We start from the raw sequence: 20,754 nt of genomic DNA on the forward strand, positions 1-20,754 counted from the left end.
CCATGAAGAGGATGCCTGAACCAGGATTAAACATTGCTCATTACTAGACATCACTAGACTAACATCTTGCAGATAACATGCATAGTCATTCTGCAGGAGAGGTAAATGCCAACAGGCCCTGGAGAAAACAGAAACAAGTGTTTGGTGTTGGGCTGCTGATATGAATTACAGTTCCAGCTGCTTTGATCACTGTGGGATTTTACTGGTTTAGATACTGCTTACTGTAGTACTACTGCAAGCATTGTTGTATTAGATACTACTTATTGTAGTATTTTTAAATATCTAATAAATAACAAAACTGTATATCCATCCACATTAATCTTTTGATGGAAGTTTAATAACAAGTAATATTGGAAGGTGGGGATTTTTCAATGACAAATGCAATAAATCCACATTAGGTAAATACTAACCTATCTGCATAACACAGTAACATATAAAATAGTTTGTATTTACCTGAATTTGATAAAGACAATGATAATCACATCAGTCTAACTCTAGACATTCACTCTTCCTTGTGAAATGTTGGTTAAAATATTTAATGCATAGGGGAGATGACTTTAAAGTTGCAAATGCTTTAAAAGCTTCAAACTTTACTCCTTAGTTTTTGAGAAAGGAAAAAACCCACCACTAATGTGTCATTAACAGAACAGAACAGTTGCGAAGGACCTCGAACAATCATCTAGTCCTATTGCCTCTTAGATGCTGACAGGCTTGGGATATTGACCAGCTCTCTAGGAAGCCTGTTCCAGTGTTTGACTACCCACTTGGTAATGACACGTTTCCTAATGTCCAGTCTAAGCCTCCCCTGTTGCAGCTTTGAACCATTCCCATGCATCCCATCACTGGACACCAGGGAGAGGAGATCACCACCTCCTTCTCCACTTCCCCTTCTCAGGAAGCTGTAGAGAGCTGTCAGGTCACCCTTTAGACTCATCCAATCTAGACAAGCCCAAAGTCCTTAGCTGTTCCTCATAGGACGTTATTTCCAGTCCTTTCACCGGCTTTGTTGCCTTCCTCTGAAAACATTCAAGTACTCTAACATTCTTCTTGAATTGTGGGGCCCAGAACTTCACACAGGACTCCAGGTGATGCCACAACTGTGTTGGTGCCCTTCACTTATCAAAATAAAGCCAATGCAGATAAATTCTTGACACATGAAAAGGCCATCTGCTTGTATTTCCTGCCCTGTTTGCAATGTACTTCACGGAACAAAAATAAAATATACGCATTACTTTTCCCATTATTTTTAAAATTAGAAAATTAGTCCAGAATCAAAACTTACTATATTAATTTCCAGCTTCCCAAATGAAGTACAAGTGGTAAGTGCACATGAAATCTCATGCATTCTTGATTAGGAATGTTAGATAGTCTGATTTGAAAATAATTTGCTTAGAGCAAAATCGCTATCTCCAATTTGAAAGATTAATGCTTAGATTATTGCATCTGTTTAAATGTTAAAGTATAAACTCTCACGAATTGAAATTCAATTCAACGGAGAAACAGGATTTTTTTTCGAACTATAAACAAAGGTTTCTTCTGTCTTACTTGAACTATTTATAGAAAGAAACCAGAACTAAGCCAAATGAAAATGAGTCTGCAAAAACCCTGTAGAACACTACACCCTGGAAGACCAAACCTGCTCCCACAGAGGAGCGTGGATAAGGCACTTGAAATATCACTCTCTCTCTCTGAAGGTCAGTATTAAAGACTGGTATAAGATCAGTCATGACATAAATGAGGAGAATGAGCAGAACGCCATTGTGTCTAACTTAACACTATCCTCCACAAGAATTTAGGAGCTGAACGTTGTCAGGCAAGGACTTTGCACAAGACAGCCTAGCACAGGAACACAGCAAGAACTGCTCCGTACTTTGGGGCAGAAAACACTGTGCAGAAAAAGCCACTGGATATCAAGTACTAGTCTAGACCAAGAACAAAGTAATATAAGCAGGCCATGAACATATTTAACAGGAGAAGAAGCCAGAATACTGAAACAGCATCCAACTGGTAGTATGGGAACTAAGAAACCTCCCTAGACAGTTGTAAGAAGGAGTTTGCTCGGTATATGAAAAGGATTATATGATATCTTGGCTGCAAGAGCGAGGGGCTGATCTGGATAAGACGGAAGAATCAGTCATATCGTCTTATGAGCATGCAATTCTCCATAGGTATGCTTAAAGGAAGAAAAAGAAGCATATTAAAAATATGTTACGAAAAGACACCAGAACCCATAAAACATGATCAAAGTAAAATCTAAGATAGCACTCATAATTTCTTAGAATTTTAAAATATTTTATTTAAATAAGTTAGATAGGATTTTTTAATACATCTTTTATGGTAGTCTAGACAGCATGACAACATCTGCCAGCATCTTATTTTGCACAGGGATGGGTAAACCATCCTTTTTCAGCCCTTCAGAGTCGAATACATAATGTGGTTTTGTGTGTGTGCGTGTGTGCACGCGCATAATCAAATTTCTCCATTTAATATTAAAAAAAAATCTTGAAAGGGATAGTCAATAAGAACTAAGAACTTCATATTTCATTTATTACAAAACATGTTCTAATCTTTGCCTCCTTTTCTCTGAAGGCATTTTACTCTGAATTTATTTTATTTTTCCATATTGTTTCTTTTCATTCCAAGACAAACTTGAAGCATATGTTACCATTTAAAAGCAAGTTTAACACATCCTGCACATGTATAACATGTTGCAGGGGCAATTATGAGGCAAAAAGAGGCAGCAAGATGTTTTGTTCGGGAGGCATAAACATTGGATTAATAAAAAGCAGTACAAGTCACTATGAAATATGCTAAGGCTGATGAAGGAGATGTAGATGAAGGTTGTGAGAGGGAAGTTTGGAGCCACTGGTGGCACTACTGAGCACTGGATTTAGTTATTCATGATCCAGTAAGGTGAAGATCAAACCCACAGGCACTGCCCTGTTCAACAGAGGTCACGAGGGACAGGGCAGCCACTTATGAGGGATAAGGTACTTCTAGAGCCTCTGCCACCCTGCCTCTCTGCAAGCTGTCCTGGGAAAAAAAGCTCTGGTTGGTCATGTAATTAAAGACTACATCAGCAGGCGTGTCTATAGATGCTGAATTAAATACATAGGCTATATAAATACCAGCTTTTTTCAACTTTTAAATGCTTGATTTTGCCTCCTAAGTGTTTTGAGCACCATGCTTCCTTTGCATGCAGTTATCTAAACTGCTCACTATAAACACTGTCCCAGATGACTTCTTCCTTTTGTGTTAACACTCCAAATCTTCCTAGCCAGCCTCTTGTCTAAATGATTTCTAACTCAGAATCTCACCAGGACTTCAGACCAAGAGCACAGATCGGTCATTAGCGTAAGTAAATTTTACGCTCCCCTTTGCCATGTCCACCTCACTGCCTCTTTGCCTTGAGGCAGGTCTAATGTTAATTTGAGCAGTTTGTCAGCTCGATCAAGGATTCGGTCTGGATAAATTTTTCTTTTTCCACATTGCCAGTTGCAGCACATCATTCAAAAGAAGGAAGGAAAGAGGAGTGTGCAGGACCTCCTTTACAGCAGCAGCTGAAATTTAGATCAACTTATGCTGATCTCGAAACTACACTTTAAAGTGTACAGCTCCCTTTCAAGCCTGTCTTTTTGCCTTCCACCATTAATGTGCTTTCTTGCTTCCAATCCAACTTACACCTCTCATATTTGTCTTGTGCTTTTTACCTCTTGCATTTTGTTAAATCTTATTAATTCCAGCTCTGTGCAATGCCTCTCCCACTTCTATCTGCTCTCTTAAGGACATCCTCACACTTACCTTTTTGCATTGTTGCCTATTAATGTACTTTATTATTACTCTTTTGCTAAATCCTTTCCTTGAGTCCAGCTCCTTCAGTATCCCTGATTCTGCCTCCCATCACTTATATCTCTAGGCTGCACGTATAGGTGCCACGCACAACCAAAATCTGAGTGACAGTGCAAATTTAGGAGTTGTTTTTAAGATTTTGGCCTTGGAGATGTAGCTTGAGCTTGCTTTTGCAGCATGCACTGGAAAGACCTCAAAGGAGTGGATGATCTGATATTATCCATATGGCACTGCAGATTTTACCTTCAGACTTGAAAGAATCACACAATTCTCCCCTTCCCAGGTTCTTCCGTATTGCCAGGCAGGGGAGCCTTGCCAATCCCAAATGCTAATACAAGAACTGGTCCCCACTCAAAAAGAGTCAGGAGTCTTAAAATTCAAGTCAGTGGCTAGGAACAGTGAAGTCTACATGTGCAATTCTTTCCTAGCATCTACCCTACATCAACATTGAAAGCTAACTATAAAAGAAAAAGAGAAGGAAGATAAATTCTTTTCTCCTGATCTCTCATTTTACTATTACCCCTGTTTAAAATTTTGTCTGTGTACTACAAAACCGAAGGGGGAGAATGAAAGGGATGTGTGCTGTGATGGCTAATTAGTGGATATCTGTAACACATATTCATGGAATCATAGACTGGTTTGGGTTGGAAGGGATCTTTAAAGATCATCTAGTCCAATCCCCCATGGCAAGGACATCTTCATCTAGATCAGATTGCCTAAAGCCTCATTCAACCTGGCCTTGAATGCTTCAAGTGACAGGTCATCTGCAACCTCTCTGGGTAACTTGTTCCAGTGTCTCACAAGTGTCTCATCTCTGATATGTAAAGAATTACCTATAAATTATTTATCTGCTTTTAGAATTCCTAAAATATTTTTATATTAGTTGAAAATTAAAAATCTTCAAAATATTCCTATACTTATCACGTTATTTACTTAGACTTCAAATTTATTTCATACTGCCATGGAATCAAGCAGTGCTGTGTAGCAGAATTGAAGTAAAAGCTGCAAGGAATTTTGGTTTAGTGATGCAGACTACCTGGAAGATGATCTAATCTCATTCAAGATAAGCTTCTAGATAATAATAATGGTGATACTTCACACCTTTCCCATTGTCACTGTTCTATGAGCCTTTTCAGAGTTTCTTGCTTGGGCAAGCAATGCCATTGAAGTTGAGGAACTATTTAAGATGACCACGAACTGTTGAATTTAGCCTTAAGAACACCATCCCATTTTATAGCTATTAAAACCGTCACACAAACTCCACATTCGGTGCCACTATAGATGTCGTCAGAGCTGCAACAAGACTTTCCAAGCCATAGACCATTCCTCTGTAATGTTTCAGTTCAAGATAAACCTTAACTTGGTATGTCTGTATTTTTCTAGTCAAAATAATTCCCCATTCATTACTATAAGTTAAAATGTATACACCTTTTCAAAAGGTACACAAATAAAACAAAACACACTTCTCCACTCGTATCACAACAGGAGAAGGCACTTTCACATTCTTACAGAAATACAAGTATTACAGTTGTTAAGTTGTCCCTTACTGCTCCTGTGACAACCTCTGCTGGATTATGTAAATTCCATTAGGATTTTTCACTGCTGGTAAACAACTGGGATTTTTTCATGTACAGAAACAGTCCTTTAGTCCAAGCAAATTTAGAAGGACATCATTGCCACACATGGTCATGGTCATGGTCATGACTTCTCCTCCATAAAGATAGACTATTGTTTCGTTTTGGTTTTTTTTCCAGAGAGTTTTTCTAAGCCCACATCATGGCCCTATTTATTTTCCAAGCTGATGTTCCCCGTCTTTCACCATGTTGTCAATGAGTACTGTGGCATCTCTACCCAGATAACTGAAGCAGCTATCATGACCTAAAGGCGTTGCCCCAAATTGCAACAGTGGACTTGTAGATACATTTTTTTAGTGAACTCACTAAGGTGAAAATATGGCAATGGAATTACTGATAAGTAAACCCTATCTTAATGGCTGTTCTATTCTACCTGAGCTCAAATAACTCAACCACTTTGATTGGCTTAAAATGTTAATAATTTCATTGCAGATAAAAAAAAAAGCTCCAAGACGACTCATTATTAAAGATATTGTTGTACGCAAAGCCCCAGTAAGTTTGAAAAAGACCTTGCCACAATATATTTCATTTATACGAATGGAAGTATGATAACAACCAGTCATTAAGAGGGCTAAGGTCTCATCACACCTCAGTGGCCTACCATAAAGCATTGTTATGAAACTGAATATTTTATTAAATGCATACATATTATCTAAAATTAATAATAATGAATCCTTTTGTAGTTATTTTTAACCAAACTAAGAGACAAATTGTAATCAAATAAGGTGCAGTCCTGAACCGTCCACAACCCTTAAAAGCAAATGAAAGAACAAATTAAGGATTTTATCCTTCATTTCCAGAAGATAAAGATTTTGCTTCCTTATAGCCTATTAAATGTCCGTAGCACTTAAATATATATACATATATATAAAACGCAGAGATGAGAAATTCACAGCTGTAGCAAGCTAAACAGACCCATAATCAAAATCACTGGATTGATACATCCTGATAAAAGCATTGCTCGTTAGCAGAATATAGAGTAGTTATATATTTTGCCCTATTAATAAAGATTAGATTTTGTTACTAATACTACTGCAGTGCTGGAATATGTACCCAGTTACAAGCATGATGTTATAGTAGTGGATCAAGCGGGAGAAGCTGGTCCCATCCCACTTTGACTAGGAATTAATTGGGCTGCTATATAGAGATCCCAAAGAACAAGAGTGGTCATGGGGACTTACTGAGTCTCATTCTGAGAAAAGCATTTCCTTTGAATTAAGTTTAAAAAGGTGTCTCCTCTTATGGAATCTCATATTCATGTCAAGGGAATTCTCAACATTTTACCTACAAAACCACAGCTATTCTTGCATTTGGTTTGGATTGGCGGAGCCGTTGTATTGTGTTTTATTCAAACTTAACAATACTATTCTTTTCCCTTTCTTTCAAACTCTTTCTCCACATAAAGCAGCCTCCAGCCTACCTGCATGGTATAACAGCTGGATGCAAATACAGGAAAAACCAGCATCAATGAAAATGTACCACAAAGAAATGCCGTAGCTAGATAAACGTCTCCAGAATTATTTTCTGTTTGACCTCTTATGAACGTTTGTCATGAGAGCTGTTAGCACCACCAGACTGTAATTAAGTCTTCTGTATTTACTCTAACAAAAAGAAAAACCAAGCAGATCACTAAATTTAAATCACGAGATAGTTTAATACTTTAAAGGGTGAGGAAGCAACTTGCTATTTTAGCCCTGAAGCACACAGCTACTCCAGCACCATATACCTAGATACTCTCCTTTCCCTAACAGCCATGCTCTTTCCCTGACATGCACAAGCACTTTTTACTCCTGACACTCATCCTCATTCACCAAGACTGGGAAGGTAACTGCTTGCAGCTTTGTTCAGCATCTGGCTCTTCACAGTTACATGTCATTCCCAGGAGGAATAGACCCATTATTTTCTATGTGCAAGAAAGTACCACAGAAAAAAAAAAAAAAACAACTACAAAAAAAGTACATTTACAGAAGAATAAATGCAAATAAAGAGGTAGCTTTGCATAAATACATGTTATTTGTCTAAGCGTCTTATATACACTCAGATTGAAACACACACATAGTTAAACTAGTGAAGAAAGTGGGATTTACAGGGAAGAAATTATTTGCTTGGTTTCAGATGGTTTATACTACTGCTTTTTAAAATATATTGTGATTGCATTCCGCATGGATACATTATGTGCCCCATTCCACAAAATGCCAGGCAACGTTGTGATAGGTTTTGTTTCTTTTGTTAAAAAGTTAAGAAAATCCGAGATCAACATGTAGCCGCCTGTAGCCTCATTGAGTATGTTCAGATGTAAGAGCAATTTTGCCCTGAAACTGATGGGTAGTTGTAGTTTATGACAAAACAAAATACACACAATCTTCATTTGTGGAAGTACCACATCCACAGAATAAAAAATCCTTGGACTAAGTAATTTAGACTGGTATTGCAGAATAGTAATGTGCAATAACAGAAGAAAATCATTTTGGTTGGCTAACAGTAGAGAGAAAATCCACCTTATTTTTATAGCAATAAGCTCCACATAGAGTGACTTCTGAACCCTCCCTACATCACTTTGTTTATAGCAGCTTTATAAGGCTTGTTTCAACTAAAAAAATAAATAAATAAAAGGAAAGGATTTAAAGATAAAAAAATCCGAAGTTTGAGGTTTTATCCAAGTCTCAAAATATAAACTAAAGGAAAGTGTCAGCTAGGTTACCATGTTACAGAATAACCTAGGCATTGGTGTCCTGCCATCGATATCCATGGGAGTGACCACAGATCAAACTCAACGTTAACCTTCCTTCAGCATCTTCATAAACAGCTGAAAGCCCTCTGGTCTTTCAGCTATTGCAATAAAAAAACCACATTAGTTGGTCTTTCTTTTTTCTCTTTTCTTCTTTTTTTTGTACAAATATTCCATCCATTCTTTTTCCTTTACCAACGTCAACCGCTAATCAACCAGCGTAAGGAACTTGGTGCATAGTCTTCTAAAGCAAACAGTACTTTTCCACAAACAGCTAAATAATACCAAGAGAATTCTCTTAATGATCCCATGAGAAGAACTGTGCTAAAGTTTTCCATCTACTGACACATTTTTGTGTTGCTGTGGTAAAAGGAAACATTTACTTGTAAACATACTGTATGCACTCAATGTAAAATCTAAACAAAATGAGACATTACAGATTTGTTGGCAACTGTATCCTTTGGAAACATCCTGAATCCCGACAGCTGATGAGTGCTGAACACACGTAACAACTAGTGACTTCAGCAGGAGTTGTGAATATTTCAGCCTTCTCTGGATTAAAACGAGGAGGCATGATTTTTATCAGCACCACATGTGACTTCAGCAGCAAATTCTATCAAATCAGAAAAATTGTACCACATTGCAGTGCTCACCAAGAAAATGTATTTAGCCAGTAGTCAGGGTTCAGCAGAACAGCAGCTGACAAGCTGACGTGTATCACTCTCATTTATTTATTGAAACTGCTAGTACACTGTGCTGGTTTGCTATCTCTTTTTTCTTACTCCTGCGTATCTTCAGGTATGACACATCAGGTGTTTCTCTCCCCACTGCTATCAAGCATTAGGGAAGGCATAACTCACTCAAAGCATGCTTTCTGCTTCCACAACAGAAGCCAGCCACAGCAGAGAAAAAAAAAAAAATCCCAAGGCAAATTTGTGTAAAATATTTTAATTTCGGCCAAGAAGAAAAAGAAACAATGAAAGGACTCTTGATAGTGCAAAACTACATCCATGACTGCTCATTTTTGTTGAACGCCATCTACGCAGTAAATGGAAAAATAGGATATTTTGCAATTGCATTAACCTGACAGGCAACATAAATGTTCCTGTACTATACAGCATGAAGGCCACCAGCACACAGGAGAGTAACCTTTTTGGTTAATTTATAAACTTCTTGATGCAAAAATTATTCAAGCTGTTAGAAAACTGCGTGTACAAAGTGCTCCTTCCTGTCCTTTGGATCCACTTGATTTCCCAAGCAAATTCAAGTTTCACAATCAGACAAACGTAATGATTTTGAGCTTTAAATATTTGAAACTGTGTATCCTTGTACAGCCAGTTTTTCTTCCAAGTTGTTAAGCAAAATCACCCGCTTGTTTTAAAACAAACAAGGTAGAAGTAAAAAATCCATGAAAAAATGCTAGGGGCTGTTATTTTGCTTCATATTAAGTGACACTTTGGAAATGGCACCCTGCAAGTTAAGTCTTAACTCCTTGCTAAAATGCAACTAATATCTGTATTACTCTGCTTCGCGCACGTAAGTAAAATACAAAGTTGAAAGCACGCTGAAAGACTGAGGGAAAATCCATGACACAGATAAATTACTTGATTGCCTCTGAATAATAAACTGTTCCCCAGCAGGTTTATAACAGAATGTTTTCCTGTAGAAACACACTTCTGTCAACAATAAGAACAATTAGCTGAAGAAAGACAAACAATCTAAAGCAACTTTGGAATTGGGAAGTAAACCAGGCTGTAAAGGTCCTGTTGGATGGCCAAACTAATAGTGTTTCATCTCTCTTTTTCTCACTGAACACTAATATGTGACAGCAAATGATGCATTTACTCCGGACCACAACGCTGTTTTCCCCACTTATCCCTGGAATAACAGTCTCGGGAGCTTGAAGAACAGAAACACTGTCAATTCATGTTAGCCCTAAAGTTTTCCCCCTCGGCACTCCTCTGCTGAGAAGCCAGGAGAGGAATGAGAGCCACCACCTTGTAGGTGCCAGTAATCATCTACTGGAAGATGTCCTGGAGCACAAGGGACGGAACTCTGAGGAGAGCTCCGTAGCCTTCCCGCATCCTGGACCGATTTCTCTATGAGCAGCTTGTGCTGAGCTCCTCGCTCTGTGTACACTGACTGTTTGGAAGCTTTATCACTCACCATCCGATAAACACAAAATAGGAATGCACTTCACCCATACATACGTGCACACACCCCCCTCCACACACACACGTGCACACGGACACGCACTCCCACCCCCATCACATGAAATTCTTTCCAAGTCCCCTGTGTATTGCTTAAAAACAGAAACCAACCACACACACACACTCCAAAGGAAAAAAAAAAGAAAGCCCCAAACAAAACCTACCCCACAGATTCCCCCCCTCAAACAACAAAACACAGAAAGGAAGAGGGAAAGGGGGCGGGGGGAGGTGAAAGACAAAAAAAAAAAAGAGATGCTTTTATGCTTTTTTTTTTTTTTTTTTCCCCTGCTGTTGCTGTGGCTCCCAAGCATGCAGTGCTAAGGAAGAGTAGTTCCCCACTTTCATCAGCCAGCTACATCCTTGGGATAAAAGGGAGCAGTCCGAAATGATGCTGAGGCTGCAGAAGGGAAAATAATAAGGCTTTGCAAACATGCCTGACTCCCCACGAAATTCTCTCCTCCACATCCCGTCCTCCCTAAAACGTACCCTGAAGGGGAGGGGGGGAGAGAACAAGAACAAAAGCAAAAAAAAACAAAAACAAAAACAACACACAAGGAAAAAAGTGATGAAAAGACACAACTCACCTTAACAAGGGGTGTTGGATGGGGTCAGAGAGGAGGAAGGGTATATAAAAAGATCTATTTTTAGCAGAGGTTGTGATAGTATTGGAACACACAGACACAGGGTTTGGAAGCAGGGAGAAGAGTATAAAAAAACGAGGGGAAGAGAAATTATCGAGAAGGTGCAAGTCAGTCTGGCGGAAGAGAGTCCCCAAGGAAAAAAAAAATAATAATAAAAGAAAAAAAAAAAAAGCGCAAAACCAAAAAAAAAAAAAATAAAACCACCACGACCACCAAACGTCAGGAGGAGAAGCGGAGCGAGCGCGGCGGAGCCGGGTTTGGTTTTGTTTCTCGTGCTGGGGGCGGGCGGAGGCGGCGGGGCGGGGGTCGCGCTGGGGGCGAGGGCGCCCGGGCTGCCTCCCCGCGGAGTCCCCGCGGCTCCGCTCCTCGCCCGGCTGCGGCTCCTCTGCAGCCGCCGCCCGCGGGCGCCCCCCGCCGCCGCGGGGCCGGGCCGGGCCGGGGCGGGGCGGGGAGGGGCTGGGGCGGGGGCGGGGGTGGGGGGTGGGGAGGGGGATCGGCGGGGGCTCCGCGGGTGGCGGGGAAAGCGCGGGGAGAGGCGGCTCCGTGCGCGGGGCGGAGCGCGGCGGCGGGTGGGGGGGATGCGAGCAGAAACTTGGGCGTGAGGAAAGGCGGCCGGCGGCCCGTGGGCTTCGAAAAAACAACCATAAACGTAGATCGGTAGAATCACAGAGTCACAGAATAGCCTGGGTTGGAAGGGACCTCAAAGATGATCCAGTGCCAACCCCCGTGCTGTGGGCAGGGACACCTCCCACCAGGCCAGGCTGCCCAAGGCACCTTCCAACCTGGCCTTGAGCACCTCCAGGGATGGGGCAGCCCCAGCTTCCCTGGGCAACCTGGGCCAGGGCCTCACCACCCTCATGGTGAAGAAATTCCTGCTTGTGTCTAGTCTAAATCTGCCCCTCTCCAGTTTATAGCCATTCCTTCTCATCCTGGCACCACAAGCCTTTGTGAATGGTCCGTCCCCAGCCTTCCTGTAGCCCCTTCAGGTACTGGAAGGGCGCTATAAAGCCTCCTCTGAGCCTTCTCCAGGCTGAACAACCCCAACTCTCTCAGTCTGTCCTCATATAGGAGGTGGTTCAAGCCCTCGGATCATCCTTGTAGCTATCCCCTGGATCCATTCCAACAGTTCCACATCCTTCTTAAGTTGAAGATTCCAGAACTGGACACAATACTCCAGGTGAGGTCTCACAAGAGAGCAATAGAGGGGCAGAATCACCTCTCTCGCCTGCTGGCCATGCTTCTTTTGATGCAGCCCAGGATACGGTTGGCCTTCTGGGCTGCGAGTGCACATTGTCAGCTCATGTTGAGCTTCTCATCAACCAGCACCCTCAAGTCCTTCCTAGAACCAGAGAATCATAGAAACAAATCACAGAATGGTTTGGGTTGGAAAGGACCATAAAGATCATTCAGTACCCTCCCCCTGTCACCGGCAGGGGCACCTGAACATCCCTCGATATGGTTGAGAAAAGCACCAGCAGTAAATTGGGAGGCTAGACCTGTGCTTGTTTCCACTAAAAGTAGTAAAACTGCACCCAGCCTTGCCTTAGATATGGACACGTGGCTCATGGAGAGCAGTACCAGCAGATGATGTTCGTGCTTGATCCAAATGGAAGCTACTCACAGCACCTTTTTTGATGCCGTCTGTCAGAGGGTCACATTTGTCTTAAACAGCTGACAAAATCCTGTAAACATTTAGATGTTACAGAAGCAAGATTTTATCCGACTTATCACTCCCAGAAATACTCTGCAACTAAAAATAAATACTGTGAAAGCTGTTTTTAAGTAGATAAATACAAATTCTTTGGATGCTTTTTAACATTTTCATTGTCTAGATTGAAAGGAGTCAAATTAAAAAGGGGAGCGCGTAAATGCAGAGAAACAACTGGGCATTTACAAAGTTTTATTTTTATCTACAGTACTATTAACAATTGTAAGTAAACACATCTGTTTTTAACACCACTGTTACACTGAGTCAAGCAGGAGGGCATATAGTAAATAGTAGAGGAATATGCTCTAGTATATAAACTGGTGCTAAGAAAGACATTTACTCAAACTAGTATCATTTGTTGATATTTGGCAGTAGATGAAGCCATGTGGAATGAGAGTTGTGGAGATACTAGGGGATGTAATTGTTGCTCTTAAATACTAGCCTTGATACGCAGGGAGGGACAGTGTAGGAATCACGTGGGGATAGCAGGCAGCCTAGCTGAGCACATCGTGATGGCCAAACTGCCTAAGACTGTACTGCTGGTGTAATATGGCAGGGGACATTGAGTGCCTAGTTTAATTCTCCAGTTAAAGATTAGCTCTGGTCTTGCAGGCACCTTTGGACCACTCGCACAGGGGCTCACAGGAACAGTTACCTCTGTGCTCCGGCTTCCCAGCCACTCTTGGCTGGAATAGTGGAGCAGGTAAAATATTTTGCACCTAGGTGTTGGTTGGAACTGGAACATTTTTGCTAAATAATCATCCATTAAAGAAAAAAAGACACTCTCAGAACTGAACAACAATTTTATTATGTTATATCTGAACTCTTTTCCTTCTCCAGAGAAAGAGGCTTCCTATGGGTTTGCAGCAGAGGAACTGGAGGAATAATAAGCTTTCCAAATCTCTCATATGAAGTAGAAATAAAACAAGAGGATGTAGTTCCTTTAGTGAACTTCTCACAGGAGCCAGAGGAAGAAGATCCTCTTCTGCCTTGGTGCAGGCTCAGCTTCTGTCTTTTTCTTCTCCAGTTTCTTCCATGGACAAAATTGTTCAGCAGTCTAATGACTGAACACAAGAGTTTACAAGATCTGGATCACGTCTCCCTTTTGTGAAATCAAATATGTACAAAATTATTCACAGCCTCACAAAGGGGAGTAAAGACATTGGAAATAAACTCTGCACTGCTTGGAGCCCTGATTTCTGCAGTAACTTAAGTTGGGGAAATGTTTTATACATTAAAGTGGAGGTAATGTTTTATACATTAAGTTATTAAATATTTTCTTTAATTTCAGTTCATTTTCAAGAAACTGCATCTCAGTTAACATGTATTTACATGTCCTTTCATTGGCTTGTAATATTTATGAATCATTTTGCACTGTTGCAGAAGGACCAATTTACTGTAAAACACAGGTCAGTCCAGTACGCAGTGCAAGGCTCTGGCTGTTACCAATTCCCTGAACCGCTCTGCACCTAGTAGCACCAGGGCAGTTTTTACTGTCAGTTATAACTCTGTGGCCCTATTGACTTTGCCAGATTTGCACAGACCTATCATATTTCATTCCACTTCTCCAGAAAAAAAAAATCCTCTTTGATGAATGGCTTTATTGTTGGATTATGAAAAGCACACATGCTGGTGGTATTCGGGAACACCTAAACACAAAACGCCAGCGTGTCTTTTTTAAAATGTGCATTTCAGTTGCTGTGTCACAGGATCTGCATATTTGATGCCTGATTTACAAGCATAACTTGGCTCTCACATCATTTGCATACTGGCAAACAGTCAATTTTACCACTTCAGCATACATTCAAATGGACAGAAATCATGACAAGGGTTAAAATCAGACATTTTTATTATGTAAAGAGTTCCTGTAGAAATCCTTTTTCCGGAAGACATACATTATAGGTAATTGTCTGAATTGATCAAAACCCAAAGGTATTCAGATAGGTTATTGAGGGAACAAGTCAGAGCATCTAAACTGTCATAAACAAAACCATTCCTCACAGGTCATTACATTGCTTCAGGGTGTCACTCTTGCTGCAGACAGTTAATGCTGGGAAGCTTTCCTCCAGTTTTCATTCAGGCAGTCCAGAGGAAGTCATACTTTGTATTTGGTTCATTATGAAAAACACAAATCATGTACACTGACAGTGCTGCAAAGTAATCTTTGAGGCAGAGAGGAAAACTTCAGTCTGGGTAATGCTTCAAATGCCCTTATACTGATGAGAGGTATGAACCAGGTCACCATAAAACCGTGCCTTCCAGTGGTACCTGTTCAGAATTTCTGCTGTAGGGTTGACACAGCCAAAGAGGAACTTGTCTTCCTCTCAGCGTGGAGGAGATGTCTCCAGGTCTCCACTGATGCTTAATACGATTCCCACAAAGCCATACTGTAGCTGGCATGAGGTGAACGTTCAAGAAGGATGTTAAGGTGCTTGAATGTGTCCGGAGGAGGGCAACAAAGCTGGTGAAAGGGCTTCCTTTAAGAGGTTTGCGTTATACTAGCCTACATGTGTTTAAAATGCTAAATATTCCTGATAATGTGTGATGTTGAATGAGTTTTTTTCATAGGTTTGCTCTATGGCCGCAGTTTGATGCAACTGACAGGAATTTTAAATATCTAACTACATATTAATAGAACTATGACATGCATTATCACATTTTTCCTCTTGAATTATTAGCATTGTGATAGATCTGGAAGCAATTTTACATACAGACTTGGATTAACATAAACCAGGCTAACAGCATGTACTTGTAGGCAAGTCGTTTGTTCAAGGCTGAGACAGAGCAGCTCTGCTAGAAACCAGGCAGACAAATGATGGAGCTATGGAGGGAAATCCCTTCTCCTTCAGGAGAGAAGTAGTTGTTATCTTAAGTTCCCTATTAATATGAAAATTTCTACTATCTATCAGAGGAAATGCCTATTGTAATCACTAGTCCAGAGTCACAACTGTATTTATGTGTCTGCTTCCTGTCAAAATTGCTCAAAGTATTAAGGATTACTTGTGATGTCTTGGCTTACAAGGGGTTTTCTTGAAGGATGTCATAACTAACTTTATCAATATTCATTTATGCTGCATCCACTTAAGTTGTAAACAGTCCTTTCTGGGATAAATTGATAAGTATGTATCTCTAGATGACAGTGATGAGCACTTCCCACTCTCCCCACACCAATTAATTGCTTTTTGCTGTTGACCAGCATCATTAGCCTATTCCCCACATCCTTCCAAGGATGTCACACAGGCCAGGACTGATGGACTTCTGTGAAAGCCGTATTATTCCAGTTTTGTTCACTTTCTGTGTTTCAACAGCTATGTCACAAACTTGCCAGAAGCTATGCAGAGTGACTTGTCTTCTGCCACTGGACTTACTTCTTCCTGAAAACAGCCAACAAGTTCTCAAAATGACATTCTACTTCAATGATTTCTGAAATTACAATTGCATTTTAAGAAGTGGGTGTGCTGCTTATTTTGGCATCTGGCACCATGCATACAAGGCTGACCTCTACGAGTTCTTTCCCGTGCATCAGGATGACGCTAGCTCTTCTACCATACTATTAGTTTATTTATTAAACTTTGGTAGGCTATCTGCTCAGACTTATTGGTAATTCTTATCTGACCAAGAAGATTACTGACAGGTTCATCCATTTTAAAAGGAGACTAGAATGAATTTCTCATTTGGCTGTCAGTCTGTGTTCTTATTTGTCAGAAAAAAGTCAAAGCTCACTCTTCATTTGTCAAGTCTGTCTTTCCCATCATATACAGTGGGTCAGAGATTACAACTCATCTCAAATACTTATAGCAAATATGGTTTGGACAATAAGAATAGGATTGCTTAACTTTGAAAGACATGTACAGTAGCTCACAGCAAGCGCTACTGAACTCCATTGGTACGATCAAGCCAATAAAATATAATAGAACAAATGTAGTAGACTCCTGCCCCACTCAGAGGTACACGAACTTCCCCTACTGCACATATAAAAAACTGTCATCAGCAGGATTTTCTTAAGGAAGCAGTTGATGTGTTGGTTCATTTTTCTAAATCTGGTGAGCTTTTTAATTTTTGGTATTCCAAGGATATTAATGAGTCAGAAGATATATATATATATTTCAATGTATATATTATTTAATATATTAATATATTAATATATTTTTTTATTTTATATATATTAATATTTTAATTAATATAATCAGCAAGGAGCAGCAAGGACCAGCAGCTCCCTCAAGGACGAGGAACATGGAGCCAAGGGGTATAACCCCTTCCAACAAATCTTTTTATTTTTAAACTGACATGTGGAAGGTGTGTTACTATTTCTGGTAGGTGATAACAAGAACAGACAGGATGTAGTGCTTTAGTATGGAAATGGAAGGCACATACTCAGGTTACTTTGATTTTAATAAGAAGAAATTATATTTACTATTCAAAATTGTTAAATATTGAGTGTTAGGCAAGGAATTTGCCAGTTGGTTTTAATTAGTATATGTATTTGTTTGTATTATTCTATTATGTCAACAACGAAGAAGCAGATTTGAATCTTCCATACTTTTGCTTCAACCAACAATGAAAATTGGTTTTTGTTTTCCACCTGACATATCAAATTCCATCAATATTTCAAGAGCCTTTCTATCCTGAGCCCCGTTCCATAAGAACCTTTATCCACCAATTTGACCTTCTTCAGAAGGTTTTTGCTGGTTCTCAGTACCAATTGTTTTCACCTGTAACTCCTCAGTACAAATGTGCCTCAGGCAGATGAATTAGAAGTCCAGTGTCCTCTGAGGTAGGGACTGTCCTGGATCATTTAGGAGTGGTTCCAAGAGTCTCACTCTCACAAATACAAGTTTCCAACCATGTCCAAGACTTCCTCCACTGTGGCCCTGAGTTGATGACTTCTCGCAGCCCCAGGGTGCCAGAAGAAGGATGGTAGCAGCAGCCACCAGAAGCAGCAATGAACGCTCCCTAATTTGTTTCAGGTAATATTGACTGGATTAGCGCAAGCAGTTTAAATGTATTTTCCAACCTGGTTATTCTATGATTCTGTGATTCCGTCTGGTGAGGTAGAGCCTGCTCCTGTGAACTTTTCCACCTCAGGAATACTGGGTGTAGCAACCTCTGACATGGAGATATTGCTACACAGTGCAGGTTAGTGAGGAGCTGTTCCATCACTCTCTGGCAAAGAGGGGTCTAAAGTTGAAGATTACTCATGAGCAGTTGAAGACTTCTGGATAGGATGGAATGGCTCTTAATTTGCTTCAGCTTGTTCTACAGCTCCTGAAGCTCCTGAGTCTGCCCTGTGAGATTTTGACACCCAGGTTTGGAGATGCTAAGCATCAGGAAGCTCAAAACAGCTTCAAAATCAGCACAGGAAAAGATAAACCTTAATCAGCCTTTCATATACCAAGTCTGATAAAACTTTGGAAATTTCATTGCCAGTCTAACTTGTCTTTAGTCCTTTCAGTCTGCAGAAAAATATATTTTTTACCTCAGCAAATGGTAGCAGTATTTTTTCCCCTTGTTCTGTGTGGGATAATAAGAAATGTTAGCTATCTCCTTTCATTTGGGAATGTTGATGGTGGGAAAACCTCAAAAGCTCCTGAGAACACACAACACCTCAGACTTGGATTGCATACAGTGACAAATTCTTATCTGGAAAGCCCTTTGTGGAGTTTCTGAATATATACATGAAAGCTATTACAGGGAGGGGGAGAAAAAGTGAGGAGGAAGAAATAGTGAAAAATTGATTTGAAGGTTTTCTTAAGATACAATTTTTCTCTGAAGTTGCCGTGCATTTCCATTTCCCATAGGAAATGTGTTAATGATATCAATGGAAAGAGTAGTATTTGAGGTGAAGCTCTTTTACCACTTTAGAAATGCCGCCACCACCACCAAACAGAAAATGCAGCAACTCTACTATTACAGAGCTTGTAGGGAGCCTTAGAAGTTCCTGTTATGAATTGGTCTGCAGCTTATTGTTTTATGCAGAAACCCATAATATACTGTGCTGGTCCGTTAGAACATGGATGCATTAAGAAACATTTCTGTGTTAAAATCCTTGGCTCGCAGTAACTGCTGAACAGCACGTGGTGCCAGAGAGAAAGGAGGTATAAGAAAATGCCCACCAGTAGTGGGTAGTTTTCAGATATCCCAGACTGGCTATGAAACTGTATTGCAGAAATCTGAGAAGTATTGTTTTCCATACGAAAATGTATGAATACTCATAGGGACATGCATTTTAGCAGAGATTACATAAAGGAGAGAAGAACTTCGAGGACTTTTTGGCTGATAAAAGACTGAAGAGTTAGGCTTGCAGTTTTGAGTACCTGGATCTTCAATACAAGAACAGATCTTGAAAAGAGGAGGAACAGATTTAAGCTATGATTACAACAAATAGAATTTACCAAGCAAAAGTAGTAATGTAATATAAGTCTTTAATTTGTGGATGTTGTGCAGTCTGGACATGACAGAAAATCCAAAGCATTAAAGGAATGGAGGTTTTAGCTAGAAAGGCATGAAAAGTTCAAAGAGAGGGTTCACAAGTAAATACCACAGGAGCAGCACAAGCTGAAAGTAAATGGGACATTTCTTATTCCTAACTGCAATACAGGAGACCAATTAATGAGCTGTCAGAAACAGTTACTTGCCAACTGAAAGAAAAGCCATAGGTAGCAGAAGATAAGGAAGTGAAATTCAAGGCTTAGGGAAGGAGAATTACCCCACTAAGTGAATTTGTGGGTAAATGAATTCACGATGATAGAGATTTTAATATTACAAAGGAAAACTTAAAATGTCTTCCTGTAATATAAAGGGCTGATCCTTCAACCAGTACCTGAGCTAGTTCTGGGCAAGGTATCCCACATGTTGAGTAATGTCTTCGTAAAGGAGAAAACTGCTTTTTTAAATCTTTTTTTTTCTTTCTTTCTTTTTTGCTTTCAGCAACAAAACAGCTCAATGCCTGTGAACCTGAGTTGGTCTAATACAGGCTGGTGGTCTTTGGCATAGGCTTGGGTGTCACTGGGTGATTACTTAAGTTGAAGTAAGGATATTCCTGGTGTCACGGGGCTGGGCAATAGCAAGTGCAAATCAAGGCCAGGAGGTGAGAAAGGTCATTGCGAGGGAAGCTTTCACAGCTCCTGTCACCTCTGCATCAGTAGCTTTACCTGGATGCCATTCTTGGCGTCATGGACACAGACGGAGCTGCTTCTCCCCTCCTACATATCCATGCTATGCTCCCTTCTTCCTCTGACTTTTGGAAGGATGAGGAACTTAGAAAGAGAGGGGATGTTTATAGCTACTTCAATGTACAGGCAATGGCATAAGGTCTTAGTTACGACACACCTTCTTAGTCAGAGTCATTGTTTTCTTTCAAAGAATTAGACTTATTTAAACCTTTAAATGCTGCTTTCCAGATGTTTTACAAACAAATGTATCAATTAGCAAAAGGATTTTGTAAATAGTGGTATAATGAAACCTATGAAGAATTGAAAACAGCCCAAAATATATTTTTCTGCAGTCTGAAATCAAGCTTCAAACTTGTGGCGTCCACAGGAGGAGTCAGTGCCAGGACAATAACAATACGGGAGTTAAGGTGCGTATGGATATTGGCTACATAGTGCTAGTCTAAATCTTCCATCCTATATTCCTGCCACAGGATGGAGTGAATACCTAAACAGACACGAGGGTGCCACGCTGGTTTGGGGAACATGCAGTAGGCTCATGTCAGGTGAGAACAGACATTCATCAGGCAGTGACCTGTACACAGGGTCAAGTTAGGTTTTCACTACTGGATGGAGGGTAAGGTACCATTGTCCTCAAGGTATCCTTGCCTCGTTCCAGGAAAAGACAATGGACACAAATTGAAACACATGAAAATCCTCCTAAACATCAGAAGACACTTTTTTATGTGAGGGTGGTTGAGCACTGGGACAGGATGCCCAAGGAAGCTGTGAATTCTCCATCCTTGGAGATACTCAAAAACCATCTGGACACAGTC

General features: G+C 40.3%; 1 protein-coding gene across 10 annotated transcripts in view; it reads right to left on the reverse strand.

The window, feature by feature from the left end:
- The window catches only part of LOC138718801 (poly(rC)-binding protein 3-like), a 499,598-nt gene extending 488,389 nt beyond the window's left edge, over window positions 1-11,209 (reverse strand). For 4 of the 10 annotated variants that reach the window (XM_069853380.1, XM_069853369.1, XM_069853368.1 and 1 more), the window contains exon 1: window positions 11,006-11,208. The gene's annotated coding sequence lies outside the window, so the exon portion shown is untranslated. Of the gene's footprint in view, window positions 1-11,005 lie in introns of all 10 variants that reach the window. The other 6 variants (XM_069853377.1, XM_069853374.1, XM_069853372.1 and 3 more) reach the window with 4 other exon arrangements.
- Between the last annotated feature and the right edge of the window lie 9,545 nt (window positions 11,210-20,754).

Source organism: Phaenicophaeus curvirostris, chromosome 3 (assembly GCF_032191515.1).
Source record: "Phaenicophaeus curvirostris isolate KB17595 chromosome 3, BPBGC_Pcur_1.0, whole genome shotgun sequence".
NCBI classification, from domain to species: Eukaryota; Metazoa; Chordata; class Aves; order Cuculiformes; family Cuculidae; genus Phaenicophaeus; species Phaenicophaeus curvirostris.